Below are 21780 nucleotides of genomic sequence, written 5' to 3'. Positions count from 1 at the left end.
CTAGGAAATAAGATCATGGTATGCATGCAATAAACAAAGTATATAGAGAATAATTTAACTTTTATATATATATTTTTTTTTAATTTCAGTTAAAGACTAGTCAAATTTACAATGGCACACATGGATTGGTGGTAATTTTTGTTTGTTCATTGGGATCTTATTTTGCTTTTGACCTATATTTATATGTAGGTTATCTGATGTCAATTGTATTTTTTCCTTGTTTTTCCAACAAAAGCAATATAATAGCATTTGTATTTTAGGGCTAACAATTGCAACAGTTTGGGTTATTTGTTCTGCCAAAAACCTGGCAACTGTTTGGAGATAGGCTATGCTATCAGTAAATTTTTATGAACAGAATACTGAGAGAGCCAAGGAAACAGAATACTGAGAGAGCCAAGGAAACAGAATATTGGGATAGCTAAGGAACAGACATAACCTAGCTTTAGAATCAGAATTTCATCCTGAACACAAGTAATATTCAGTTGTGTCAGGAATGAACTTCACTCTCCCTATTAATGTCCAAATATATTATTAATACCAAGATACAGTAAGCTTTAACAAGCTTGTTGCACAAAACAATTATAAAAAAGTCTATAACAATGTCAATGACATAACAAAAACATACAGTAACTGAAAAACATTGGGAAAACAATATTACTGAAACATACAATAACATACCAACTTAACTGAAACATATCTGTTAGTAATTGAAACCTACCAAAAAGTAAGCTTGCAAAATAACTGTCACACTGTCGCAAATCAGGTTATACAAAAGTAAAAATAATTTCAAAATGGATTGTGATAGGACCTAGTATAGAAATCTGTAGAGGCTAAACTACTTTTGAAAGACTGGACTGTGGTACTAGCAACTATTTCTGATGGAAGTGAATTCCAAGTCTTCCACACTCGGCTAGACAAAGAGTTTTGGCCTAATCTTTTCTGTGAACATGGTGGGTAAATTTTGTGTTGGTGTTTACGGGTACTACTGTATTCTGTAAAAGTGAAAAAATGAGATGGGGTGATATTATCAATATTCCTAACAATGCAAAATGTATTTATTACATTGGCTCTATCACGTCTGAACTGGAGAGAAGGCAACTGTAGTCTATGCATTCTCTGGTGGAAAGGTAGATGACTCAGGTATGGTATGAGTTTGGTGGCCCTACGTTGCACTCTCTCAACCCTCTCTCTATCTCTCTTATTAAGGGGATACCATACTGATGAGCAATACTCAAGTACTGGATGTATAGTGGATACATAAAGTGAAATCAGTGAATGAAGATTAAACTTAGAAAAAAGTACGCCTTAGATGTAATAATTGGTAATTAGCCTTATGGGTGATATCTGATACATGTTTATTAAATTTGAGACTTGAATCAAAACAAATCCCAAGGTCACGGACATATTCTACACTTGAAATTAATTTACCAAAAACAAAGTAATGGTAATGCTGAGGGAGTCTACGCAAATAGTGCACAGCATTGCAGTTGGTTTCATTAATGAACATAGAGTTTGCAGTACACCACTGGCCAAGAGCAACCAAATCCTCTTGAAGTAAAGAAATCTCATGTTCACTCATGACTGGCCAGTAGATTTTTACATCATCTGCAAACATTTTTATGGTCAAATTCCTAACAACGCCTGGTAAATCATTGATAAAAAGGCAGAAGAGTACTGGCCCAAGACAACTGCCTTGTGGAACTCCACTTATGACAGACATAGGTGATGACAAAGCACCACTTACTGCAACCTCTTGGTTTCTATTTGTACGATAATCTGTTATCCCTGCTTTAGTTTGTGGGCCTATACCATATAGTTGACATTTGTTTATCAGAAGTGTGAATGGAAATTTTCTCAAATGCTTTGGAAAAGTCAATATAAATACAATCAAACAAAATACCATTATCAGCCATCGATTGAAAATCACAAATCACCTCAAGAAGTTGCGTGTTACAAGATCATCGTTTACAGAAACCATGCTGAGCAGAATGCCATAAGTTGTTTTCCTCAAAATGTGCTTGGATTCTACTCACCACAATTTTCTCCAGTATACAGGAAAAGATTGATGTATTTGAAATTGGTCTGTAATTATTGAAATGGGACTTTGAACCATTCTTGTACAATGGCCTAATGATAGTTCTTTTCCAAGCTGAAGGACATTTACCAGATGAGAGACAAAGATTAAAAAGATATGTGAGTGGCCCAGCAAGCACTGATGCAAGTTCACGTAACATCACATTGGAAAATCCATCAATATCTGGTGCCTTTCCTGGATCAAGATTTTGGAGTGTCAAATAAACCTGTTGGACTGTAAACTCTGAATCAACAAATTCTTTTGTTAAATCTGGAGGAATAAACTGAGTGTGTTTTGGTGTGTGTTTGATTAAAAACTGAACCAAATACCTTATTGAAAAGTTGTGATTTTGCAAAATCATCATATATATGTAAAAAAGTTTTGGGATTTATAAAGGAAGTGGATGATGAGGGTTTTGAAACTTGATTCCTTCTCACATATTTCCAAAATCTTTTTGGGTAACTTTGGACTGATGCTATAACATTTGTCTCCACCTCTTGATGATTTAAACAAAGGAATTTAGTTGCTCTATTATAATTTGACCAAGAATCTAAGGTTTTAAATCTTAAATGATCATGCCACCTATCACCTTCTTCTTTTAGCATTTGTACAATATACCAAGGAAGGATCTGTCTATTTTTGAAAAACTGTCTACTAGTATATATTGGTACATATTGATCCTTACCTTCTATAAGGGCCTGCTTAATAAAATCAAAAAGATGCATCAACAGTAGCATCACATTGCTGTAACTCCTATTGTATAGAAAGAGATGAAATATAATCTGAAAATGCAATGTAATTTCCTCTATCATAATCATATTTGGGAGAACGATTTAGAATATCATAACGACCTATCACACAATTTAGTGATATCACCAATACCAAGTGATCACTTTTTTCTAGTGGTGGCAAAAATTCAACACTGGTAACATCATTTGGTGATATTGTAATTACAAGGTCTAAAACTGAAGGGGTTGAATTAGCGCACAAACGAGTAGGGTTTTGAATGTGCTGATACAAATTGTGTTCTTGTAAAGTTTCTGGGAAATGATTTTCAATTGACTCATCAGAAAGTTGTGTTGTACCTGATGTCCAATCAATAGAAGGTAGGTTAAAGTCACCAACTACTAGAAACATAGAACTAGATAAAGAGACAGTGGATAAATACTGCAATATTTTTCTATTATTAAATGAAGACAATTCACAAACACTAGGACTACAATAAATGGCTACAACTCTAAAAGCAATTGAGGACCCAGGTAATTTTGCAGCAACTACGAAGGATTCACTTATAATTGAAGAAATTGGGTCATTAACTTCAATATACTTAAATGAGGTATGAACATAAATGAAAATTCCATGCTTATAATTATTATTTATAATGAGATTATAATCAGGCACTTGCTGGAAAAATATAGCTAGGTGCTGACAATTCTTGGGTAGTGCTTCTGTAATAACAATAACATGGGGTTTGTGGGGTGATATTAGGGCATGAAATTCATCAATTTCTGTAGATAAACAGTCTACATTTATATAAAGAACAGATAAATTACTTTGCTTGTTAATACTATGTAGAGGCAGGGAAAAGGTTTTTAAAGGGCCATTCTGTTGTTTGGGGTAATGTCAACCCATTTTAGCACGTTTTTTGTCACTATACAGCCATTTTTAATTCCTAAATTTTGCTCACCAGCAGCAGCTCTTTTCTTGATTTCTTCTACTAATTCTTTTCTGTGTACCCGGTCTTCTTTTGAGCTATCAGCATAGAAACGAATGTCTCCTTTTTTTAATGCGGGACTATGTTAGGATGTCAATTTTAGTTTTAAAGGAACTGACTGAGAACGGTAAGGGATCTGGTTAATTGGATGAGTTGGGAGCATTTGAGTTGGGGTTATTCCTTGTCATCCTTTGCAAATTGGTCACTGCATCTACATCAATTTGAAACATATTTTTAAGAAAATTTTGTAAGAACTGTAAGTCATTGGTTTAGGGTGGAACACCATATGTAACTAAATTCATACGTCTTTTCAGTCTGTCATTTTCTTGTAGCACCATCTTTTGAACTTCAGTTTTCAGCTTAATGTCAATGGTATGATTGACTATTTCCTCAACATTGGCCATGGACACCTTAGATGAGATAATATTTTGTAGACTCTGAACTCTAGCATTAATACCTTCAAGAGAGGTGTGAATTTCACCCATTTTGAAAACCAACATACATAGCTTTCATTTCACTACAGTGCTCATTAAGAGCTGACTTCAGCAGCTGGGGAAGATCTTACTGGGCTGAACCTCTAGATTTACACATGGGGCATACCCAGGTGCTACCAAGTCAGTCATTCATTTTTACAAAGATATCATATTCAGAGGAGGACATTGATAGGCATTGTGCACACAACCATTGGTTACATTTATCGCACTGTATAGCACAAGAACTGTTGTCAAGTAAACACCCAGCAACAGCACATTTATCAATACTTTTTTCAGGAGTAATTAGTTTCTGACGTTTGTTACTTTGTGGAGGGGCATCACACTGGTAAATAGGCTACTAAACTGGCTATAATTCCAAAACTTCCAATAGGTGTGCAGATTCTATAATCAATAATCAAGTATACTGAGGCTACCAAAACTACTAAGGTGAGAGGTAACACAACAAAGCAGAACATACACTTGTATAGTTAGTAGTACTCCACTGTCACAACTGTAGGCTACTAGTAAACATAGCCAGCAATAAATGAGGAATAAAAATCCAAATAAGCTCACTCTATGGAACTAATCAAAATGTAGGAGAAGAAAACAAACCTTGGCCAATTATCATGTGGTAGGCTGTTATTTTTATGTATAGACTATTTCTGTTTTTAACAGCTTTTCTTATTTATACAATATGATGATTGTGGTGGCACTATTGATCATATTGGTATTAGTCATATCATATTGTATTGGTGGCATATTGATCACACGCTGAAGAAAAGAAAGTAGTTGATAGATGGTAGGACTGTATACTAAATAAAGTACCCTGAAAAACTTGAGCAGCTATAATTCTTCTCTAACTTCCAATTTCAATTGAAAATATTTACTTTAAGCTTCAAACTGTCCAAATTTAAGCTATAATCCTTAAGCCTGTCACTGGGAACTAACACAATGTATTTCAGACTTTTCTATAATCCCTTGTTGCTGTTGAGTTGTATAGTTGACCGTCCAATATGGTCTAAATTGTGCATGTGACACACTTTAGTTTGTAGACCCATCACTGAAAGTTTCATTTTCCTAATCAAACCCCTTTCCAAGACAACAAAGAGTTGCTAAACTAGAATTTTACCATATTTTCTTCAAATTCAGTATCTGATTCAATTGATGTCAGTATCAAATTCAGTATCAAATTCAGTACTGATTTCAGTATCAGTGTTTAACTGGGTCATTTGAGAGAAAGGAAACATGGTAAAAAGATAATCCTTAGGCCTACTCTATGATACACAAAAACATTGTAGTTAATCATTCCTAAGAGCACTACTCCCTTAATGTGCAAATATAGAGCCCAAATTAGCCTATATATTTCCCATGCATTTTTATTTTATTTATTTCATTGATGTTGCTTTAATTGTGGATACAAACTTGAAACAAAGAGTGGCATATTACAAAGTGTACACAAAATGTATAATTTGGACTAAATATTTGCACAATAGGAGAATTGGGGCAAAAGTAAAGTGAAGTGCATCTATGAATGATTAGCTACAATAGTTCTGCATATTATGAAGTAAGAATTCTTATCTTCTCAAAATGCCTAAGTATAAACAGATAGGCTATATTTATTTTCAATGCTAATGATAGTTATATTTGAAATCAGGATGAAATTCTAATTACAAAGTTTATGTCTATGTTTTGTAAAATTCTAGGCAAGCTACTTTTTGATATACTAGAAAGTGGTAAAGTTGGGAAAATGAAACTCACTAATCAATCCAGGGCCAAAAACATACTCTGGGAAGGCCTTGCCAAGCTACTATGTTAACCCTCTTCTGCTTTCTAAGTCTAAGGAATTTGCCTAATTGTCAGGTCTAGGCTATACCTATTAGAATCTTGACAAAACAACATTATACCTTAATTTTCAGTTTCTTTTTCTCTGATTTCCATTTTGAAATTGCAAATTCTGTCATTTAAGTAAAATTTTAAGTTTTTCAAAATTTAGGAAATGCTTTTGCAGATCTTTAAAACCTCATAAATTGGGAATGAGCAAAGTTGCAAAGCTTGAAATATTTTTCTTGTGGGCCTGCATGATTTAAACATAAGATCTATTTTGCAAGGTTTCACTTCATAAGACAAGTATATCAGTTCAGTACCTGGTAGTTTTCATTAATCATATTATTGACTTATAAATAAAGTAAACATACCACTCAATGGTAAATTTTTACCAAATCATATTATTGACTTACAAATAAAGTGAATATACCACTTGATGCCTTCTTTTATGCTTCTTCCAAATATAATAATCATTTTTGTTGAAAATGAATTTTATCACCACTCCTATATATACCAATTCAGGGTATATATTTGCACATTAGAGGGGGGGGGGCAATTTTATTTATAATGTAAATGTGAGGTAAGTTTAAACTTTACACTACCCCCCTAATGTTCAAATGTATACCCTGAATTGGTATATAGGGGTGGGGGTAAATTCATATCTGACAAGGGTAAATGTATACCAAATCATATTATTGAGTTAGGAATAAAGTGAATACACTATTTGATGCCTTTTTTATCAAGGAGGCACACTTGTGCCTCTATAAAGAGGCGACCCACCACAATGTTAAGCGATTTCAGGTCCTAGAGGTCGCAGAGAGACGGCGGTAATTGCATTTTGTAGCCCAAGCTCAAACTAAGAAACTTGCAAAATTTCATCCTCCTCCGACTTTATCTTCATGGGGTAAACTGGGCCGGAAGTTTGGACCCTCCTACCACAGCCCCCCTTTAACGTTGTCCGATTGGGCTGAAATTTAGAGGTTAAGCTTTCCTAGGGCCCGGGAGCTTATCCTCGAAATTTCAGCTCAATCCGATCACTCCTTCCCTGTTTTCAAAAAACCAAATATAGCCACTTAAACTTCATCTCTTTTTTTTTTTCTTAGCCACGCCTACAGGCCACAGTTGGCAACGGATCCGGTTGAATGAGGACTCATTCGAAGCAGAATTCGACCTGTTAGGGCCTTTTGATATTTTCAGACCGAAAAAATTATCCCCCGAATTTACATTTACGAAAAACCTCGTTTTCCTATATTAGCCCATGTTAATTTTTCCCTCCACAGCCCCCCTTTAACGTTGTCTGATCGGGCTGAAATTTAGAGGATAAGCTTTCCTTGGGCCTGGGAGCTTATCCTCGAAATTTCAGCTCAATCAGATCACTCCTTCCCTGTTTTCCAAAAACCACATATCAAGATTTTTGGGAATTTGCTTGCGTCGAAAATACCTTCTATTTGCTAAACAACAATTACTATTGTGTTTGTATAGTCCAGCGGCTGAGACTTTAGACTTTCAGGCGGAAAACTCGGGTTCGATTCACCATCAGAGCAACTTTTTTATATACTTTGAAAAGAAACTCAGTTTCTTTTTTAAATTATTTGAAAAAAATTACGTTTTCTAAAGAGTTAAAGAGGCTGAGTTACAAGGTCGACCCTTAAAACGTACAGGGATTAGGAGGCACAGTTGGGGGGCTGTTAAAGAGGCTGAGTCACAAGTTCGAACCTTAAAACGTACAGGGATTAGGAGGCACCCTGTACGACGTGATTTGAGTATTCAGGAATTAAAAGCCTTAACACAAGAATGTTCAAGAGCGGGGGGTTTGGGGGGCGGCAGCCCCCAACTTTAACTCCTGACACGATCAGCTAACAGTTAGTCAAGCAATAATAAGTAATAAACTGTACAAAAACGTGCAGAAATTATTTGAAAAAAACTACGTTTTCTAAAGAGTTAAAGAGGCTGAGTTACAAGGTCGAACCTTAAAACGTACAGGGATTAGGAGGCACAGTTGGGGGGCTGCCGCCCCCAAACCCCCGCTTTCGCAGCCTTTAAATAAAAAAAAAAATTTAAACTGAAAGTAAGGAGCGACATTAAATCTTAAAACGAACAGAAATTATTCCGTATATGAAAGAGGCTGTGCCCTCCTCAACGCCTCGCTCTTTACGCTAAAGTTTGACTTTCTCACAACTCTTTTTTTAAACAATAAAAACTTTAGCGTAAAGAGCGAGGCGTTGAGGAGGGCACAGCCTCTTTCATATACGGAATAATTTCTGTTCGTTTTAAGATTTAATGTCGCTCCTTACTTTCAGTTTAAATTTTTTTTTTATTTAAAGGCTGCGAAAGCGGGGGTTTGGGGCGGCAGCCCCCCAACTGTGCCTCCTAATCCCTGTACGTTTTAAGGTTCGACCTTGTAACTCAGCCTCTTTAACTCTTTAGAAAACGTAGTTTTTTTCAAATAATGCTGATTATGAATATAATAATCATTTCTATTGGAAATGAATTTCAGCCCCCCCCCCTCTATATATGCCAATTCAGGGTATATATTTTGGTCAATATCTACCAAATCATATTATTGAGTTAGGAATAAAGTGAATACACCATTTGATGCCTTTTTTTATGCTGATTACTAATATAATAAGCATTTATAGCGGAAATGAATTTCAGCCCCCCCCCCTATATAGGCTATACCTAACCTAACCTAACCCGGAATTGCCATATATAGGGGGGGGGCTGAAAGTCATTTCCGATATAAATGCTTATTATATTTGTAATCAGCTTTAAAAAGGCATTAAATGGTTTATTCACTTTATTCCTAACTCAATAAAATGTTTTGTAGATATTGACCATATATTCCTACATTAGAGGGGGTGGGGGTAAAGTTTAAGCTTACCTTCCATTTACATCAGAAACAAAATTTGCCTCCACCCTGATGTAAAAATATATGGTAAAATTCTACTTTAGCTACTTTTGGCTATCTTGGGAAGGGGTTAGGTTAGGAAAATGAGACTTTCAGGGATGGGTCTACAGGCTAAAGTATGTCCCGGGAAGGTATTTTGAAGTACCTACCTCCACTCCTTCTCCCTCTAGAGGGTCATGAAATTTGCCTACATGACAGGTCTATACCCATTGAAATTTTGACAAAACAACATTTTACAATTAATTTTCAGTTATCAGTTTCTTTTTCTCTGGCTTTAGCTCTGAAAATGCAATTTCAGTTATTTGAGCAGAATTTTAAGACATATAAATAGTTTATTTCCAAAATTTAGGAAATGTATTTGGATTTTTTTAAAACCTTATAAATTGGGATTGAGCAAAGTTGTGAAGCTGAAAACAATTTTGTTTTACTTTATTTAAGCTGAAGATCTATTTTGCAAGGTTTCACTTTTATAGCTCACATATTTTTAAAGGTCATCAAAGGTCAGGACCCTCTAGAGGGAGAAGGAGTGGAGGTAGATACTTCAAAATATCTTCCCAGGACACACTATAGCCTGTATACCCATCCCTGAAAGTTTCATTTTCTTAACCTAACCCCTTTCCAAGATGGTCAAAAGTAGCTAAAGTAGAATTTTACCAAATATATATCTTAAGTGGCATACATAGAGAGGGGGGGGGGGACTGAAATTCATTTCCAATAGAAATGATTATTATATTCATAATCAGCATAAAAAAAGGCATCAAATGGTGTATTCACTTTATTCCTAACTCAATAATAATTTTGTATATATTTACCCTGACAAAAATGATTATTAGCCTATATATGGAAAGAGCATAAAAAAGGCATTGAGTGGTATATTCACTTTATTTGTAGCCTAAGTCAATAATATTTACTCACTTAATAATATTAAAAAAGGTATTGAGTGGGTAAAAATTTACCCACTCAATACCTTTTTTAATAATCTTTCAAAATATAATAATCATTTTAGTCAGAAATGAATTTCACCCCTATATAGCCTATACCAATTCAGGGTATGTATGTGCACATTAGGGAGGTGGGGGAAAGTTCAAAACTTACCTCTCACTTACATCAGAAATAAAATTTACCCCCACCCCCCTGATGTCCAAATAGCCTATATACCCTGAATTGGTATATATCTAGGTAGGGGTAAAATTCATTTCAAAAAAAAAATGATTATTACATTTAGAAAGAGCATAAAAAAAAGGCATCGAGTGCTATGTTTACTTTATTGATAAAGTCAAAAATATGACTAGCCAAAAATTTACCCAGTGCCCTCTAAAGAGAGGAGTGTAGGTAGTTACTTCAGAATAACTTCCAAGGACATACTTTAGTCTGTAGATCCATCTCTGAAATTTCATAACCTAAAACCTTCAAAAGATAGCAAAATGTAACTCGTCTAAAATTTTAATATTAGTTGTGAAGAGAACTCCGGAGTTACCGCTAATTTGTTAACAGCCAGTCAGCAAAATTCCGTGCAACTAATCCTACCATAGTTCAAGATTATACTTTACTATCTATTCAGAGTACAACGAAAGGACTATTGAATATCGTAGGAATTCGATCGAAAAGGATACCTTTTTCTTTATTTTATTTTGTTTCTTAGTTTCAGTAATCTTTTCTTGGCTAAGTGATGAAAAGGGTGAAAGTATGACAGTGTTATCATTTTATTAGCGCTGGCGAAAAATTCACTGCTTGCGTTACATTGCGACGCTTGCTGGCAGTTACATTTAATTGATTTTTCTGAGAGCTAAGAAACCTGTCTTTGGCAAAGGCAGAAAAATAAGAGATAGATGATTGCAAGCGTTAAATTTTCATTTGAAATTCTGGGCATAAAGGTAAATAATAGACAAAGTTTTCTACCTGGGTTCTACACTTTTCCTCAAATGGATCGCTTCTTCTTGAGCTGCAAGTAAACATCCAAAGCGTCTTTTATGGACAGGGTGAATCGTCATCTTGGCCAAAGCCAAATATCATTAGTTTAACTAAACTACAGATTTTAAACTCCCTCGTTGGTTCTGCAACAATTTACGGAGCTTAGACATGACATGCATCAACTGCAACACTAAAGGTCATCGATTTATTTCAAACGAAGAGCCAGAGAAGGATCAAAGGTATAAGATGGTTTGATTTCATAAGCAATGAGAAGCTTCTACGGCTCATCAAGCAGTCTCAGTTTTCTATCCAAGTAGCTGAGCGTAACTTACAATGGTTTGGGCACCTACTTCAAATGCCCCTGCACTTACCCGCAAAGGCGATTTTCGAATTTGATCCTACGAAATCCGATTGGAAGTGACCCCGCGGCTGACCGAAGAGACCTTGGTCCTATAGCCTGTCCAAGTTTTTGGACATGCCAAACATCAGACCGATCGAAGCACAAACGCTTGCACTGGACCTAAGCAGAAGGAACAGGCAGACATCATTTTCTACACCGAGCAGCGCCCGGCAGGCGACCTAAATCAATAAATCAAAATCTTCTGAGGCACACAGGGTATCAAGAAGGAGCGGTCAATCATTTTGATGGTTTGCTACTGTCAGAATGTCTTCGCGCTTAGGCTAAATCTAGCTATACAACTCATGCATATCGGTCTTACATGTTCGTCATAGGCTGCTTCTGAGTCTATCTCTGTAGCGTTGATCTGTTAGTTACCAGTGGAGCACTTCATTGAATAGTCGGAGGAAGTTCATGCGTAGCATACAGCCAAGGTATCTCCATCTACCATTTCAAATGGCGCAAGTTGCCCTTAAAGGTTTTTGCTCTTTCAGGAAAGAGCTTTGATAACTTCTCTGGTGGAGGGGATAACATGCTTTTGTAAAAGACTTACGCTGCTGCCCCATTCAAATCTTGGATCTATTGCAGAGGATAATTATCGCGGTCTTTAAAAGTTGCAAAGTGGGCTGCACGAGCTAGACAGTTTTGAGTACATCAGAAAGGAGCAATATGGCTTTTTAGAACACTGAAAGAAAGAGCAACCATATTTCATCGTTGATCTGATGCACGACGTGGTAAGGGACAAAAAATCATCAGTTTTGAAGAAAAATGGACTCTAAGAAAGCGTAGTGACCTAATTTTTTTGTGACCTTTCTTTGCAGAAAAATCAAGACGAGCCTTTACATTTTCCGCTTTCGAAATAAGAAACTCATTTGGTTTTGATGCATTGAAGCTGATAAGCCAAGCATCTGCCCACATCTCAACCTTTTCCAAGTCAATTTGAAGTTTTTATGTGTTTTAGTGGGACTTTCTTCTTTTTCTGTGGAGATCATTGTCATTTAGTTATCAGCAAAGTGGTCATATTTTATCGCAAAGTTATTTTCTTGGTCGTTTATGAAGAGAATAGAAAGAGCTCGCTCCAGAAGATAGCTTTGGGGGTACTTTTAATAAAACTGGATGTTCTTTTCAAATGAGACACTTAAGAACAACTCATAGAAAATATTGACAGAAAAAAATTCAGCAAGCACCCCAAACATCAGACCGAAGAAAACTTAGGCTTTTATTTTACATATAAGACCCTGGTGGCATACATGACTAAAAGCCTTTGCTGTATTACAACAAAGAAGATCAATGCTTGCCTCTGGGACTGGAGCTCAACCCACACTTGATACTGCGTATAGAGACCGATTTCACTTAAGGTACCGATGAAAAGACTTATTTATAGCATTCTCATATATTTTACCTAAGCAGAATAGGAGGCAAATTGGGTGATAAGTTCCTGCACTAGTAAGATTGAAACCATCCATTGGGACAGGGGCTATATAAGCAATTTTGACTTCAGGAATTACGTCTCTGAAATGAAGCGATGGAAATGAAGAAGGCTTAGATGACGGCATAGCTTCTTTGACTAACCCCTACGACCACCTTGTAGGAGTACCTTTTAGTTTTGTTTAAAAATTGCGCTTGTAGTCAGCTCTAGCTAAGGGTATGATTTTTACTGACTCGCTCCAAGATTTAATGAAAGCATTCTATTCCCTGTCGGAAAATGTTGAACACCGTTTCTTCTCAAATTTTTGTTTTTTTAACTTTAGTTAACTTTGTACAATCGGTATCAAACCATAGTTTTTGTTTCATGAAGAGACTCGTGTTGTCTTTGATGGAATTAATAAAAAAAACAACAACTTTTTCTACAAAATTAGTTTTTCAAAAAAAAGCAAAGAACTCCTTTAACTCAATGAATGTGCATTGTCAGTTTAATAAACATATGCTGATATTTGTTCCTTAAAATCTCAACTAATTTTTGATTTCTGAAAGTTATTAAATTGAAAAAATTTAAAAGAATTTTTTCAGTAAAGTACAAATTATATTTTTGCTTTTAGAAAGCATAAGGGTTTGAACCCCACTCGTATTAATTTCTGCTCGTTTTGAGTTTGACTCTGTTATCTATTTTAATTTCTGTTCGCTTTGGAATGCATTTATTTATTGATACTGGTTTGTGGTAGTTGTATGCTTGGTAGATTATTTGATTCTATTTTTGTCCATTTTTGGTTGAATGGAGTTCTTTACTTTTTTTGAAAAACTTATTTTGTAGAAAAAGTTTTTTTTAATTAATTTCTCTTCGTTTTATATTGACATAGTCTTTTTCAGGGAAAAAGAAAATGATTGTTTGAATCTTTCCAGTTTCCCTTTAAGAATTTATGGTTTGTCCTGCTATTTATATGCTGGAAAAACATTTTCAGAAATTTTTAGCAACATAAAGTCTTGAAAATCATGACACAAATAGTAGTGTTTAATTTAGTCATATATATCCTCTAGTTAACTTATAAATAATAGTTAATATCATTCCAAGAACTTATATCTATGAATTATATCTATGAATGTATAGATGAAGGAATAAACTTTATAATTTGCATAGTTCAGATTCCACTTACGCTTTTAAGTGAAAATCCCAGCAAAACCACTGCTGATAGGTGCCCAGTAAATTAAAGGTACTTCCTACTTTCTTAATTTGAATTTTCTAGTTCTACAGGTGAGAAATTTGCAGAAAATATTCTGCAGCAGAAAACATATACCCAATACATTTTAAAAGAATTACAACATAGTAAACAAATCATAGACAGCGCAATAGTGCTGCCTAAATAAAGAGCTTTCATTTCCTATATACAATTACGCTCTTTTTATTTAGTAAACTTTTAAGAGCAGAAGTAGTAAAAGAAGTGGCCCAAAAATTTCAACTTAATGCACTCAGTTATACTTGGTATATTGCTGAGATATCTTATTGGCAACTAGCATACAAACAGTGTGTTTTGATTTAATTTTATAGCAACATTTACTTTTTAAGCATAATGGGAAAATTACATAACTGTGCGGGGTTGACCTACCCAACAACCTGAGAGATATAGTTACTAGACCATTCAGCTATGCTGAACGAAATGACAGTCTTAAAATTATGATTGGAAGCGTCTGGAAAATTATGAGCTAAAGAAGAGGGCCGATTGCCCTCCAATCATTTTTGACTCTTAAGAGGGCACTAGAACTTTAAATGTTCAATCAAATTAGCTCCTTTAGAATATCAATGATATTACTAGCTATGATTGAACATCCCTGACTGTGTCCTTATATGCCCTTTAGTGCTTATATGCCCTTTTAATACCTGCATGCATATAGGTTTTTCGTTTAATTGAAACTCCTCCTAAATGTTCCCTAAAAGTTTCAACTTAATGCCGTTAGTGTTGTTAGTTACGGTAACCGCAGAAGCAACATTAAATGAATACAAACAGTGTCTTCTGTCTAGCTCAAAATCCACAACCTATGAAGGGGAAATTTTCAGAAAGTATCCTGTTGTACGGATGACAACCTGCCATCCGTATGCAGGTTTTCAAAAGGGCATATCAGCAATATCTTAGGAACAGTTGTGACATTAAAACTTACAACGCTTGTTGTGGGGGATGTTGAACTAACCAAAAGACTTAATACTAATTAAGAATATTAATGCTTAATACTAATGCTTCTACTCCTGCATCTACTGCTACTATTACTATTACTGCTACTATTACTACTGTTACTAAAGCTAAGACTACTATTATTAACTGTACTCCTACTGCTACTACAATATTTACTGATGTTGCTGTTACTACTACAACTAATAAACCTAAGGGTATTAAGGGTTAAGGCGAAAATTTTGGGTAATATTGTAACTGTGTCGAAATAAATCGAAACACACTATGCCCATATAGGTTGTCAAGAGGACGTATCAGCAATACTTCAGGACCAGTTGATGGTCTTAAGCTAAAAATTTCATCGGGCGTTGAAGAGGATGTTGAAAAAAAGATGCTATTTGCATCTTACACTGTAATTAAGACAAAGCGAAATCTACCCTCCATAATCTGTGAATAAGCTTCATAAGTCACAAAATCCTTAACACCCTTGTTACACCAATCAAGACGGGGCTAAATGCTACTATTGCTACTACAAGTACTACAACTATGGCTACGCATAACTACTGAAACTTTCAACAATGCTGGAAAATTGATGTCTCAAAACTCTGTTTAGATATTTGTTATGGGAAATGGTGGGGATGGGGCGGGGGGAGGTTTTTCTAAAATAACTTTAACTCTTAAAAAGGGCACTATAACTCCCAATCTAAAATCAAATGAGACTCATCTGAATTTAATACGATCACCCATTCCATAAAAACCATATATGGCCCCAGGGTATAACTTAAAACCCTTGCCTCAGGGCTGTGGAGGGTTGTGCCAACCCTGGAATCATTGTTATATGTTCTTTGGACTATTTTAAACAAAATTACCATCGCACGATTTTAATCAGATGCATTTGTTGAAAAGAGGGGTAGTTGGGTCGGTGGGTGCTACTTGACCTTCATCAGTATTGACTCTTAAAAGGGAACTAGAACTCGAACTTTCAAACAAATGAGCCACCTCTAAAGCTTATACAACCATCCCTTCCATAAGAACCTTAAATGCCCCAAGGGCATAATTTGCAATCCCTGTCCTCAAGCTCTGGTGGTTTTTATCAACCTCAAAAGCCTTGTTTTATGATTTTCAGACTATTTTGAATAAAAGGAGTGTCTCTGTCCTTTTATTCAAATGCACGACATGTGTGTGTGTTTGTGTGTGTGTGTGTGGGGGGGGGGGGTAGCTGCGCTCTGATCACTTTGAATCTTAATGGGCAGTAGAACTTCTGATTACCAATCCAAGGAGTCCCGTCCAAAGCATATACGACCACCCTTTTAAAAAAAAAATTATATGCCCCTAGGGTATTACTTAGACCCTTTCCCTGAGAGCTGTAGGGGGGGGTGTCTTCCTCACAGACATAATTTCCAAAGCCTTCAACTACAATGAATAAAATTGTTATCTCCAGCTTTTGATTGGAGGTGTTAAAGCAAACTCTGAGGGTGGAGGGGGGGGGACTGTTTTCTCTCAAATCACTTTGACTCTTAAAAAGGGCACTATAACTTCCAATTTAAAATCAAGTAAGCACCATCTGAGTGACCTCCCATTCAATAAAAACCTTATATGCCCTCATAAAATAACTTACAACCCTATCCCCAGGGCGCTGGGGGGATGTATCATCCCTAGAGACATCATTATATGTTCTTTGGACTATTTTGGAAAAAATCGCTATCTCATAATTTCAATCAGATGTGTCTGGTGAAAGGAGGGGTGGTAAAAAGGGATGGGGGGAAAATGCCGTCCATAACTTTCGACGCTTAAAAAGGAACTAGAACTTCTAATTTTTGAACCAAATGAGCCTGTTCTAAAGTCAAACAACCATCCCTTCCATAAAAAGCTTGAATATCCCCTGGGCATAACTTACAACCATTGATCCTAATCTCCGGGGTTTGTTTCAAGCCCCAAAAGCCTTGTTATATGATATTTAGACTATTTTGAATAGAAAGGCTATCTAAAAATTTCTATTAGATACATTTCGGGACAATACGACGTGTGTGTGGGGGAGGGGGGGGGGTAGTTGTCTTCTGCTCACCTTGACTTAAAAAGAGCACTAGAGCGTCTGATTACCAATACAATGAGCCCTCTTCAAAGTTTATATGACCATGCCTTCTATAAAAACCTTATATGCCCCCAGGGGGAAAACTTACAACCCTTGACCTTATGGCTGGGGGGGGGGGGGGATTTGTTATCCTAAAAGACATAATTTCCAGACCTTTTAAAAACGTTGAAAAAAATCGCTATCTCAAATTTTTGATTTAAAGTGTTTGGGGAAAAGATGGGTTGGGGGGGGGGGGCATTTGCCCTCTGATCACTCAACTAATAAAAAAGGCACTAGCCCTCTCATTTTCCAATCGAATGAGCCCTTTTTGAAACTTCTACGACACAACTTTTTGTGAAAATTAAATAAAAAAAACAAGTTTTTTTAACTGAAAGTAAGGAACGACGTTAAAACTTAAAACGAACAGAAATTATTCCGTATATGAAGGGGACTGTCCCCTCCTCAACGCCTCGCTCTTTACGCTAAAGTTTTTTATTGTTTCAAAAAATAAAGTTGTGAGACACAGTCAAACTTTAGCGTAAAGAGCGAGGCGTTGAGGAGGGGGCAGTCCCCTTCATATACGGAATAATTTCTGTTCGTTTTAAGTTTTAACGTCGTTCCTTACTTTCAGTTAAAAAAACTTGTTTTTTTTATTTAATTTTTGAACGTTTTTGAATTAATGCAGGTTTTGATTTTGGCTCACCGTACATGAATAATTAAAACAAAATTTGTATATTATATTTGGTTAAATGGCTTTCTTGAAACTTGTTTAATTTTATTTACGAACGTTTTTATTAGTAATAAATATACGTAACTTAGAATTAACTTACGTAACGAACTTCTATATTCATAAATTTTTAACACATATATTAGGGGGTTCGCCCCCTAGTCAATACCCTGCTCTTTAAACTATAGTTCGAATTTTTTTTTCCAGTTCTTTAAAAACGACCTCTTAATCACAATCAGTTGATCAGTTGAAAAACTTGTTTTTTTTTATTTAATTCCTGATCTTTTTCTTTAATAATGCTGGGAAATCCGGCGCCCCCTTCAGGGCAATTTCCCTTCCCCCCGGTCCACTTCCTTCATGGCCAGATCCTTCCAGATCGCCCCCGGCCCTCGCCGTCCCCCCCCTCCCAGCCACAATCACCGCTGAAAAAGGATGTCTAATTCCCAAAAAACAAAACTAGATGTTAACATTGAGTAAAGTTCATAACTTTAAGCCCTCCCCCTGGGGACTTTGGGGGATCAAGTCATCCTAAAAGACATTTTTATCATATTTTCGACCATGCTGAACAAAATGGCTATCTCAAAATTTTGATCGGGTGACTTTGGGAAAAAAATGAGCGAGGGAGGGGGCCTAGTTGCCCTCCATTTTTTTTGGTCACTTAAAAAGGGGACTAGAACTTTCAATGTCAGGTCGAATGAGCCCTCATATAATAATCTAGGACTACTGGATCAATACGATCATCCCTGGGGAAAAAAACAAAACAAAAAACAAACAAATAAACACGCATCCGTGATCTTTCTTCTGGCAAAAAATGCAAAATTCCACATTTTTGTAGATAGGAGCTTGAAACCTCTACAGTAGGGTTCTCTGATACGCTGAATATGATGGTGTGATTTTCATTAAGGTTCTATAACTTTTAGGGGGTCTTTCCCCCTTTTTTTGAAAATCAGCCAAATTTTCTCAGGCGCGTAACTTTTGATGGGTAGCTCTAAACTTGATGGGTAGCTTATATATTTGAAATCAGCATTGAAATCTGATTCTTTTGATATATCTATTGGTATCAAAAACCCGTTTTCTAGAGTTTCGGTTACCATTGAGCCGGGTCGCTCCTTACTTACAGTTCGTTACCACGAACTGTTTGACTTTATATGCCTCAAGGGCAAGGCCTCATAACTTAAGACCCTTGTCCTGGAGGCTTTAGGGAGGGGGTTGTCATACTCAAAGACATAATTTTCTGACTTTTCAAATACGTTGAACAAAATGGCTATCTCAAAATTATGATTGAATGTGTTTGGGGAAATGATGGGCGTGGGGAGGCGGGAGCAATTGCCTTCTGATCAGTCGACTAATAAAAAAAACCATAGCCCTCTCAATTTCCAATCGAATGAGCCCTTCATGAAACTTCTACGACAAAACTTTCTATGAAAACCTTATATGCTTTAAGGGCATAACTTACGACCCTTGTCCTGGGGGCTACGGGGAGGGGGACGTCATCCTCAAAGACATAATTTCCAGACCTTTCAACTACATTGTACAAAATTACCATATCAAAATCTTGATTAGAAATGTTTGGGGAAATGATGGGCATAGGGGGGGGGGTTGTGATTCTACCTCCGATTACTTTCGACTATTAAAAAGGGCAAATGTCCTCTCAATTTCCAATTGAATGAGCTCTGTTTGAATTTTTTAAGACAATGCTTTGTATAAGAACCTTATAGGTCCCCAGGCCAAAGGGCATAGCTTACAACCTTAGCCCTGAGGGCTGTGGGGCGGTTGTCATACTCCAAGACATAAATAATTTCGGAGACCACACTGCCTTTCCATGACGATAAAATAAAAGTTCAAAATAGGGATTAAAATCATTTTAATAGACAGTGTATGATACATTTCACAAATATTGATGTAGAAGCAGCCGAAATTCTTCTAGAAGGAAACCTGATAAGAAATTTGGATTTGATTAGTGGCAAAACAGATTTGGAAGTTTCTGTAATTATGTATTTAGTAAGGTTGTGCAATAAGTTCTCTTATTTTTTTCAATTTACAGGGGAGTATTTCGAACAAATAAATGGTTTACCTATGGGGGTCCCTTTATCCCCTTTGCTAATATTTTTGTGGAGAATATTGAAACAATTGCGTTAGATTCATATTTAAAAAAAAATATTTTCTGGGGCCGGTGTATGGATGACATTATTTCAGTATGGGATTATGAGGAGGAGGAATTAAAAGGATTTTTGGAACATCTTAATTGTTTGGGGGGGGGGGATTTGAAGTTTACTGTCAATTGGAAAGAGACAGGAAAACTTTCTTTTCTTGATGTTCTTCTTTTAAAAAATCAAAATGGTCTGGATTTTAAAATTTACAGAAAACCGACAAATAACAATAGACTTTTGTCTTATAGTTCCGGTCACGCTATCCAAGTAAAAATTGGTTTGATCATTTCTTTAACTGATCGGATCTTTAGTATTTGCTCTCCAAAATTTGTTGAGGAGGAGTTGTCTTTTCTAAGGAAAATACTAATAAGCAACATGTATCCAGAATGGTTAATTAACCAGACTTTTTCAAAAAAAAGAAAAAGGTTTCTAGAGATTTCTAAGGAAGTCTTGGAGACAACTCGGGGGAAGGATGTTATCTGTTCCTTACCATATGTACCCGGGCTAAGTGAAAAACTTAAAAGAATTTTTCAAAGCAATGGTCTAAGGGTAGCTTTAAAGAGTAATAACATTTTGGGTAGTTTTCTAAATTCTGGGAAGGATCTAACTTCATTGGGGCAACAAAGTGGGGTTTATCAGATCTAATGTACTTGCGGAAGCTCATATGTGGGACCTACTAACCAGAGTTTGGAAATGAGATTATTACAACATAAATATTCTATTTCTTCGGCTTTAAAGCAAGATTCTAAGTCTGAAGATTTTACTTCAGCCCTTTCAGAACATATTTTTAATTTTCCAGACCATTTTATATTGTTCGAGAAAGTCTCTTTGATTTCTAGGGATCTGGGTCTAAAGCAAAATTTTCGTGAAACTCTTGAAATAGAAGAAAATCTTATTCAAGAATATTGCTTTGAATCGGTATTCAGGTGAATATGGGCTGAACTCTATCTATGATAATTTATCAAAATCTGACAGAGTAAAGTTCAATTCACCCAATGTAGTTGACCTTTCTCGAAGTGTTATATTATTAAACGCTAATGAACCGAATCCAAGAAGGTCAAAGAGGCTAGCTTCCGCCTTTGCTTTGAAAAGAATTAGAGATTTAAACAATATGTAGTTTTATTTGATTTAGTATATAAACTTTTGTTTTAAATTGTTTTTGCTTAGTTTTACTACTGATAACGGCCACTGTATATGTGACCGAAATATCTGGTATTTTTGTGAATTTCTGTACACTGTCTATTAAAAAGGATTTTATCCCTATTTTGAACTTTTATTTTATCGTCATGGAAAGGCAGTGTGGTCTCCGAAAATATCTACTTTATATTTATGGGGATAATTTGACCAAAAATGTTTATAAATATATAAACACTCAGAAAAAACATGCAAATGTTATCAACCAACAGGATTTTCTTCTACGATGTAAGAAGATGAGAATTGTGCCACCTTCACTAAAATTCAATTTACATTTGGCATATTCAAGGATGAAAAGTTTGAACGAAGCTTACATTTCAAGTCTTTTAATCACGTTATTAAGTATAAATGTCAAAAAAGACCTTAAACAGTTAGACATAAACTTTCACTGGAAAATCTTATGTAAAAAAAGGTTGGTGTAAGTGACTTCTGTTTTTTTCAACAAACAGGAAAAAATCACTTCAATCATGACTTTTGCCTTTCCAGAGAAAGATTGCTAAAAACGTTTTCGAAATTTCAACAAATAATGCGGTAATACCTTCGTCAATTCTTGGACCAGGTGTGGTTAATTTTTCCTCAAGAACTTTTACGATGCAAGAACAATCAGTGCTTGAAAAGCGTCCGAAATTTTGTTTTAAACCAGATAAAGTCCCCGTGGAAGACATTATCTCTTCAATAGAAACATCTTTGCATAAAAACGCAAATCTAATAAAAGATATTAGCTTAGTAAGAGCTTCT

General features: G+C 35.7%; 1 protein-coding gene across 1 annotated transcript in view; it reads right to left on the bottom strand.

The window, feature by feature from the left end:
- The window catches only part of RpS7 (ribosomal protein S7), a 47048-nt gene extending 36371 nt beyond the window's left edge, over positions 1 to 10677 (bottom strand). Inside the window, exon 1 of the mRNA XM_089102549.1 lies at positions 10607 to 10677. The gene's annotated coding sequence lies outside the window, so the exon portion shown is untranslated. The remainder of the gene's footprint in view (positions 1 to 10606) is intronic.
- Between the last annotated feature and the right edge of the window lie 11103 nt (positions 10678 to 21780).

The sequence above is a fragment of the Artemia sp. Qi Xiang Cuo genome, chromosome 16, assembly GCF_049724085.1.
Source record: "Artemia sp. Qi Xiang Cuo chromosome 16, ASM4972408v1, whole genome shotgun sequence".
Lineage (NCBI taxonomy): Eukaryota > Metazoa > Arthropoda > Branchiopoda > Anostraca > Artemiidae > Artemia > Artemia sp. Qi Xiang Cuo.
Note: the sequence above shows the minus strand (reverse complement) of the source record. Positions and strands in the feature narration are given on the sequence as shown.